Raw genomic sequence first — 9,095 nt, forward strand, 5'->3', positions numbered from 1 at the left:
AGGAGAGGAGGAAAAGTGACACAATCTCTGATGGCATCACGTGATAATAATTAAAAATTCCTTGTAAGAGAAATGTGCAGGTTGGGATTACCAGAAAATTCATACTTAATTGGAACAAACTATACATTTTACTTGTCCTGAAGGTGAGCTTTCTTTGGTGAGTGTATTGTCATTCCAAAGAAGTTGTCAAGGGATAAGATGGGTACCACATCCATTATAACTGGAACTGGTGGTCTTGTAGTGGCTTCAGAACAGAATTGAGTCCAAAGGAGGCATCCCTCTCAAGTTTCAGTGGAGTCCAGAGCAGGGAAGGAAATAAAGACCCTTTTTCCTCACATACAAGCAGGAGGAACAAGAGCTGTGTGAGCAGGGCTCCCTCTTCCCACCTGCAGAACTAGATTGGTTCAGTTCATCCCACAGGATCCAACAAACATCATGTGCTCACAGACTTCACCCCAAGCAGTGGAGAAAATGTGTCCCAAACCCTAAACAGGAATTTTGACCTGAAGTTCCAAGACTGTGGGCACAACCTGCAGCTGATTTAATTGAAAGTCACCTTTTGCCACACATCTATTTTGGGTTGTGAGCAAAATGAGGTCCTGTGGGGAGTGTGGTGCCTTGGCAGGGGTGTGCAAGGCACTGAGCTCTTCTGCACCCTGGCCATGATCTCCCCTGGTTATGAGAATACAACAGAATACAGGACACCAAAAGAAGCAGTGGGGCTGGCACAGCAACAAGAGAGACAAAACTGATTTCTTGGCATGAGATCTAATTTGCTAATAAAAGCAGTGACCAGAGGATAGGAGGTCACAGTTTCTGTGCTTGTGCTGGATGCTATCTCCTATGTCAGCACTTTCAGATATGCAGTTTAGAGAAAGAGGCTGGAGTGGTAGACTAACTCCCTTACCAAAGAATTATACCTGGAAATGTTTTCTGCCATTATCTTGAAGTCTGTGCACATTAAAGCACTCTAAAAATGTTTTAAACCATCACCTTTTAGTCGAGAAACCTGCTATTTATTAAGCAGCACAGCTGCTTTAAATGTTCATATTGAGTTCCAGGGTTTTGGGGGACAAAAATGCATATACCAGACACAAGATCATTACACTACTTGCTCTGTTATGAAGACAAAGTATTAATTTTCCAGGATATCTGCAGCAAACTACACTGCAAGTACAAAGAGAAGAGTTAAGTGGGGAAAGAGCAACCAGACATGGCATTTCCAGAGTGGTGCCAGTGTGGCTCCAGGAGGGGCTGCTGGGCAGAGCCAAGGGATCTGCATCTGTGCAGATTTGCTCTGTGCAAGCACTCAGCTCCAGCTGCTCCTGCAAACAGTGCTCTCAGCTCCAGGGAGGAATCAGAGAACCCAGGGACCAAAACCTTGGTGCCTAAAATTTTTCTTCTGATTTTAGGCACCAGGTTGCTCCAAAGCTTATTCAGGTCCAATGAGGCATTTGTTTTTTCCCTGTGTAAGGTGTTTTAAGTGCTGACAAAATAGGGGTGACCCAGGTGATGGTGCTATCATCCAATCTTTTCCATGCTGTTTTATAGTCATTAGTCAAAGAAACACTTTTAAATTGAACATTTATGACATTCTTACACTCTGGATCACAGTGTAGTTCTAGTGATACTTACAAGGTTAACCCAATCAGACTTCAAAGGGAATATTTTAAGACCTTGTTTTCTCTACTACAAATGTATTTCAAAATCAGGAATTTGGTTTGTCTCCAAGCTGAGTGACAGTCAGAGAGTACAACATATTTCCTCCTCTCTCTGGTGTGTGCCAGTCAACTGCACCCTGCTCCTGCCATTCAATTATCACAGTACAGAAAGCAAATGTTAGCACAGGGAGTTCTGTGAGCTCTGCAGCCTTTGAGTTGCTCTCCATCCTTTGTCTCCCCTGTCCAGCTGAGAAGGGGGAGTGATAGAAAGGATTGGTGGCATCCAGTCAAGGCCAACTCACCACTCAGTGAATTAGAACTTGGTAAAGGGAGATATAAACAAGTATTGCACAGCCAAGTGAAGAACAGCAGGACAAGAGCAAGACTTACTAGTCACCCTGTGAAAATGCAGCACTGTGCAGCATTTTGCACAGGTAGAAGAGCCCTTCTGCCTCCCACCCTGAAAAAATTCAAATGAAATAAATGAAATAAATGAAATTAATAAACAAAGGAACCCACCACAGTGGCTGATACACTGGCACTGGGACCTTTGCAGCTTTGGCTCCTTGGAAACCATGAACAAGGAGAATCCATTTCTTAGAGACCAAGAACTCAAATGAACCAGTTCTGCCTGCAAGACCTACCCCATCATGAATATGGGCAGTAACTCATGTTTCAAGCAACAACCATATTTCAGACATGATGATTCTGCTGTTGTCTCCTCAGATACTTGTACCAGCCCAGGGAGCTTCAGAGAGCAGCCACAGACCTTTCAGTCCTACCCAGCTCCTTCTACAGCATCAACAGATATATTTTAATCAATTTGTTAACAAAAGGACTGCCCAAAAAGCAGATGCAGCAGCAGCTCTGTGGCACAGTAACTAGGCTACAACAGGAATATGGTAGGTGGTAGCACATCCTGATGCTGCTGAGGTCATTAGCAAAGCTTTCTTTGACTCCAGAAAAATCAGGATGGAGCTCTAAAACACTCCTGTAGAGTCAGCTGGCCTTTTTCTGCACTCTAAAACATTTTCTGGTTGAAGTATATGTGCATCAGGTCTTTCTCACAGACCCTTCAGAAACAGCACATGGTTTGTAAGAAGCCAAAATTACTGGTACAGAGCAAACAGATTTCAAGTTTCATCAAATACTGAGACTGGTTCTCTTCTCACTTTCATTGCCTTTATACCTGCAAAATATCAGTGCATGAATCAAGAATAACTCACCTGCACTGAATAGCTCCTGATTTATGTGTTACTTGGAATTCACAGCAGTGCATAAAAAGTCATAAATCAGCCCCACTGCTTATATTTTTAAGTACATTCCTACCAGTGTGAGAGCAAGATTCTCAGTTATCATAAATCAGAAGAGCTCTGCTTGCTTTCCTATCTTAAGAATTACAGCATTTATAGCCACTAAGAGATTTGGCTCTCATTTCAGTAATTTAATTGATAAGAGTTTCCCAAGTGTCTGTGTGCGTGGCTCCTGCACTGAGCCATGTTTCAGTGGAGCTACAAGATGGATGAATTTTGCAAATGCTCTATTTCTGGTCAGCTCAGACAGAAATGCAGAAAGACTCTCTGCCATTCCTTCCCCCTCACACTTTTCCCCTGCTCCAGTGTGTGTCCTTCCCACTCCTCCTCCTCCTCTCCAGCTCTGGGATCTGCAGGGTGGTTTCTCACACTGCTGTCTTTCCCCCTCTCCTTTCTCTCTCTCAGCACAGCTGTGCACTCCTACACTTACCACAGACACACAGGGCAAGTCACCCTGAAATCCAAGCACTGGGTGAAGCAGGAGTTTCCTGCAGAACGATTCCCATCTCCCATCTCTTCCTGGAGCTGGGTGATGGAAGCAGGCAGCATCTTTGCCAGTGTTCACCAGCCAGAGGAAAAATTCTGATGTGTAAATCAGACTATCCACAGTATAGATGGTGTCTCCTTGCTGCCTTCCTTTTCACACCTCGCTAACTCCAGTTATGAAATCCTTAATTCCTCAGTCTCCAGTTGCTACTTTTTCCCATCTTTCAATGGCTTGAGGGAAAAAGGCTCATTCTAGAAATATCAACTCTTTACAGCCAGCTTTTGCCCTACTCAGAGGATGACCAAAGAAGTTTCCTCCTCACTTCAAACAGCACAGGGAGAACAGCAGTAGCCCTTGCTGTATGGAGCATACAGAATTGAATCAAATAAACATGACAGCACTCTCTAGAAAGAATGAACAATCCTAGAGACACCCTACCCTCTCTGACCTGTCACCTGGCCCTGTGTGACAGTGTCCTGGGTTGAAGGACAGGTGTCTGCCAAGAAAGGCAGAAGCTTCTCTTTGAAATGGAGAATGTAAACCCCCTCCCTCCAAATTATTATAATTTTGAAATTAAGGGGCTCTCAGGCAAAGATATGGGAATTAGAAATAACAGTTCTTTACTAGGAAAATTAAAATAGAAATACAGTATTACAAAGAACAATCCCAAAACACTGACAGGATCAGAATACAGCCTGACACCCTGTCAGTCAGTCAGGGTGTTGGTACAGTCCCATTCAATGGTGGCTGCATCCTCCTGCAGTGGCAGATGTGGTTCAGCTGGAGCAGTGCTCCTGTAGAAGGTGCAGTTTTCCTCTGAAGGTTCAGGGATGATGTGGAAAGGTCCAGCTTTCCCCTGGAATCCAGTGGAAAGAAGGTACCTTGGTGTCCAAAATCTCAGTTTTTATCTAGGTAGGAAAGGCTTGGCTGCTCCCCTGGCTGGAGCATCTCCCAGTGGGATGATGGAATTTCATCAGTCACACAGTGGGACTGAATGGCCCAGCAGCAGATGATATCTCCTGGAGGGAGGATGGGCTGTGGAAAGATAAAGATGATTGCCCCAGCTGGTTTAAAGATGGCCCATTAGCAGATAATATGTGCCAGGAGATAAGGGTCACTGCCCCACCCGGCTGCAGCAGATGGTGACAGAATTCACATTTCTGGCCACATCCTGAATTGCAATCTAGCACAGACAGTTTCCTGGGTTCCACCACATGTCATTCATTTGGACAAACCACCCCCAAGAGACCTGCCCTGTAATGCAGCAGACTGAAATAACCCACAGGAGGTGCCTTTTGTTTCAGAGAAAAAGAGAATTTTGGATACAGTGACTAAGTAATTTTGTGTCCCAAAGGCAGAAATACTGGCAAAGTGAAAGCCAACCTAGAGCACACCACAGAGGGAGGTTCAGTAGCACACAGTCTGCCTCCTGGTCTGCCCTGGCACCTCTTGGTGCAGGACATTCTCGTTATCAGGAATGCTCTGAGCTGGGCTGCAGGGACCACTGGCCTATAAAACATCTCTGTTTCAGGTGCTTCAGTGGAAAGGTGAAAGAACTCATGTCAAGCAGGATTAAACCATGCATAAACCAGATTCTTGCTCATTGGGGGCAGTTAGGGGAGACCTCCTGGTCATTCTAAAGGACTACATAAATCACTGCAGTCCAATATGAAAAAAAGGAAAAAAAAAAAAAAAAAAGCCTTATTCTATGTCTGTCCCTAAATTTCTGGAAAAAAAAATGCAATGTCTTGCAGGATCCAGTGTCACACTGGCCATGCATCAGCAACCAAATGATAATGCTGTTTTCAAACATTCATGAACAAATTCAGTGTTTCAATAGTTCTATGCTACAGACTAATGTCCTACAGGGCACATTAAAATTTTGTTTCCCACAAGTATTTGTGTATGTAGCCTATCTTCAATGTAGTCCCTTTGAATTCAGTGATAGTTCTCAGAGACAATAACTTGAGCAGAAGGATCTGTGTGTAGGATCACAGAAATGTGATGGCTGTACATAGCAACATAGCTATTGCTAGAAAAAAAATAATAGTTTTGAAATTACTTTTTTGTTTCAAAGACTTCATGAAAATTGCTGCAGATTACTCAGTAAAAGAGTGTCCAAATGATCCACACTTTCATGGTTAGAACCTAAATGTTTACAACTTGAATTGACCTATGCCATATTTTTGTTTATGTTCCTTTTTCATCCTGTTTAGAGTACACAGGCTTATACAGATCTGTATTACTAAAAACAAATCAGAACTATTTTAGCCTCTAATCTCACTGGTATTTACTGAGGAGGGAACAATGAAGTGTCTGGAAGGGTCTGGCTGCTGAGGGAGACCAACCCCTCAGCATGTGTGGCTGGAGAAGGGTGGTTAAAAATCTGAAACTGGACACCCACTGTGGGTCTGCCTTTGTGAGTTTAAATCCTACCAGCTATGGAGTGGCAGCAATCCCAGCTACTGAAAGTCTGCTGCAGCATTTCCAGGGTTATCTCTTTCTGTAGGGTTAGAACTGCCTTTGGGAGAGGGCTGGGTGCAGAGGAAAACAATAGTGGGACCTGGGAAAAATTATGGGTTTTTTTCCTTTTGAAACAGGAGGGATCTTGCCAGTGGAGCTTGAAATCTGAACATTTTCCTTAGTTCTTGTTTTGTTCCAGCTGATTCACTTTTCCTGAGTCCTCAGAGCTCCCCCACGTTTTATGGGTGACTCTCCCCCAAAGCTGAGAGAAGCAGATGCAAAGTCTGCAAGGGCTGCAGTCTTAGCACCCTGTAACACCAGCTGTGAGGATTAAATTCTCATCTTGTGCTCAGTGCTGGCAAGAGCAGAGCAAGTGACAGAGATGGTGACAGAGGGTTTAATGTCTGGGTGGCAGCTATTTGAATATCACTGGTGCCACACACATCAAGCCAGTCAGCACATTAGTGCCTGTGACTGGGATCAGTCTGAGCAGTCTTTACATTCTTTTCTTTTCTTTTCTTTTCTTTTCTTTTCTTTTCTTTTCTTTTCTTTTCTTTTCTTTTCTTTTCTTTTCTTTTCTTTTCTTTTCTTTTCTTTTCTTTTCTTTTCTTTTCTTTTCTTTTCTTTCCTTTCCTTTCCTTTCCTTTCCTTTCCTTTCCTTTCCTTTCCTTTCCTTTCCTTTCCTTTCCTTTCCTTTCCTTTCCTTTCCTTTCCTTTCCTTTCCTTTCCTTTCCTTTCCTTTCCTTTCCTTTCCTTTTCTTTTCTTTTCTTTTCCTTTCCTTTTCTTTTTCTTTTCTTTCCTTTCCTTCCTTCCTTCCTTCCTTCCTTCCTTCCTTCCTTCCTTCCTTCCTTCCTTCCTTCCTTCCTTCCTTCCTTCCTTTCTCTTTCTTTCTTTCTTTCTTTCTTTCTTTCTTTCTTTCTTTCTTTCTTTCTTTCTTTCTTTCTTTCTTTCTTTCTTTCTTTCTTTCTTTCCTTCCTTCCTTCCTTCCTTCCTTCCTTCCTTCCTTCCTTCCTTTCTTTCTTTCCTTCCTTCCTTCCTTCCTTCCTTCCTTCCTTCCTTCCTTCCTTCCTTCCTTCCTTCCTTCCTTCCTTCCTTCCTTCCTTTCTTTCTTTCTTTCTTTCTTTCTTTTTCTCACACACTGCAGCACTCCCTCCTACAAAACATTCCTCCCAAAAGTGGGTTTTAGTTAATGGAAATGGAGTGACAGACCTGGGATCACTGGTGTGCAGTTTGAATGGAAGTGTGTCCTATCACATGGTGGAAAATCTAGAATTTAAGGTTTTAGAAGATAGTAAAATATAGAAGGGAAGGTGGATTCTTTCTTCTTCACCTTCTTCTTCACAGGACTAGGTGGCACTTTTGCAATTGGGTAGAGAATTCCACAGAGAGCTCTGGGCAGCTGCAGGAGCTCAGACAAGGACCTGGCAGGACAGCTCTGACCCAGGGCAGCACCTGAGGACGTGCTCTGGCTCCTGGCACAGCCCATTATCTGACACCACCATGCACAGGGCTTCAGGCTAATGCCAGCCTGTAAATTTCAGCAGCTGAGGAACCAGCACACATTCTTCTGCTGTCCCTCCTCCGTGGTGGCCATTCCTGGCAGAGAGGCACAGGGACAGCTGGAGGTGGCAGCTTCTCAAACTACTCCAGCTTGCATTGCCAGGGCTTATCATCTGTGCACAGAGAGAACTCCAGCAAAAGTTGTTGCCTGGCTTTACAATTTTGCCCGTGGATGAAACAGCAAAATCCAGAAAAATTATTCTGGCACACCAAAAGAACCTAATGTTCCTGCAAACCAACTTAAAGTAAGGAATCCTGCACTGATAATAGTCATTCTGACATGTCAGGGCTCTAAAGCACAAAGTCTTGCCCTGCATTTTGGTCAATTTTTCTCACATTCATTTTTAAAGAGCACACAGCTCAGATGCTGTCAGAAGGGCACTGGATGTTACATGCACCAAGTGTGATTCCAGCCTGAGAGCTGTAAGGAGGAGCTGTTCCAGCCTGCCTGGAGAATTTGCCATCACTCTCCCATCTTTGAGAGGGGTGATTTTTAAGCTGATAGACCAGAGTGCAGTGGAATCAGTTTTTTTCTTGATGTCCTTGCCACTCTCTGAAGCTAAACCAGCAGTTTGTACTGGAGTATGACTTTGCACTCGAGGTCTAAACCTCATTAAGCTGAAATCTGGGTATATTCTATTTTTTAAAAATGCTCATTTTTGCTGATTCTCTCTCCATTGCCAGAATAAAGCTGATTATTTGGTGCATTTCTGTTCTGTGTGACACACACTATGACAGGTAGCAGAAAATACTCATCTGCACATGGTTTATGATTCAAACACTAGAGGACACCAGTCTGCAGATCCTGCAGTAGAGAAATCAAATGGATTATGTAGTGAGATTACACATCATCATTTCTGTACTGTGCCCCTCCCACAGGTGTGCTCACTGGGTTTGGAATTTTTTTAAAATATTATTTGATTCAGTTGAATCTCTGTTTAACACATTTTTTTTTCTTTTTTTTTTTTTTTTTTGGACTGAAGCTGCAAAAATGATTGCTTAATCCTCTCTTTAAACCTTTGCTGGTAGCTACTGAGTGGTGTTATTTATAGCCCAGGCAAGGCTGGATGGTTTATTATAATGGTGACTCAAGCCTATACATCTTTATGATTATTGCCAGGACTATTGGTGCCATGTTGTGCTGTGAGGTTTATACAAAAGTGCTGGGAACCTTTACTGGTAATTTCTCAGCTTTCTTTCCTTTCCTCTGTCCTGCCCAACTTCCATGCAATAAACACTTGAACCTTCAGGACTGACAAATCTGGACAGGGCACAAACTTTGCAGAAGTTCCCTCAGCAGAATCAGCTCACCAAACTGAAATTCTGAGGGGGGGAAAAAAAAGGAAATTATTTTGGTTTTCTTGTATTTTTGTTCTTCATTTGCAGTGCTTTAGTACCCAGGAGGCATTCTCTCCAGACAATTTGAGCCAAGAATTGTCTGTGTTTGTGCAGAGTCTTGATAACATTGGGCTGAGTCCTGAAAGCTCAAGTTGGTGAAAAGAGGATTTTTATAGGAAAACTCAAATGCTTTCAAGTACCAGAGATCCAAAAGTAGAATTTCAGCAGCTGGTGGCCCTCTGCACAGGCAATGGCATATGGATGGACCTGGC

The sequence above is a fragment of the Oenanthe melanoleuca genome, chromosome 1A (assembly GCF_029582105.1).
Source record: "Oenanthe melanoleuca isolate GR-GAL-2019-014 chromosome 1A, OMel1.0, whole genome shotgun sequence".
NCBI classification, from domain to species: Eukaryota; Metazoa; Chordata; class Aves; order Passeriformes; family Muscicapidae; genus Oenanthe; species Oenanthe melanoleuca.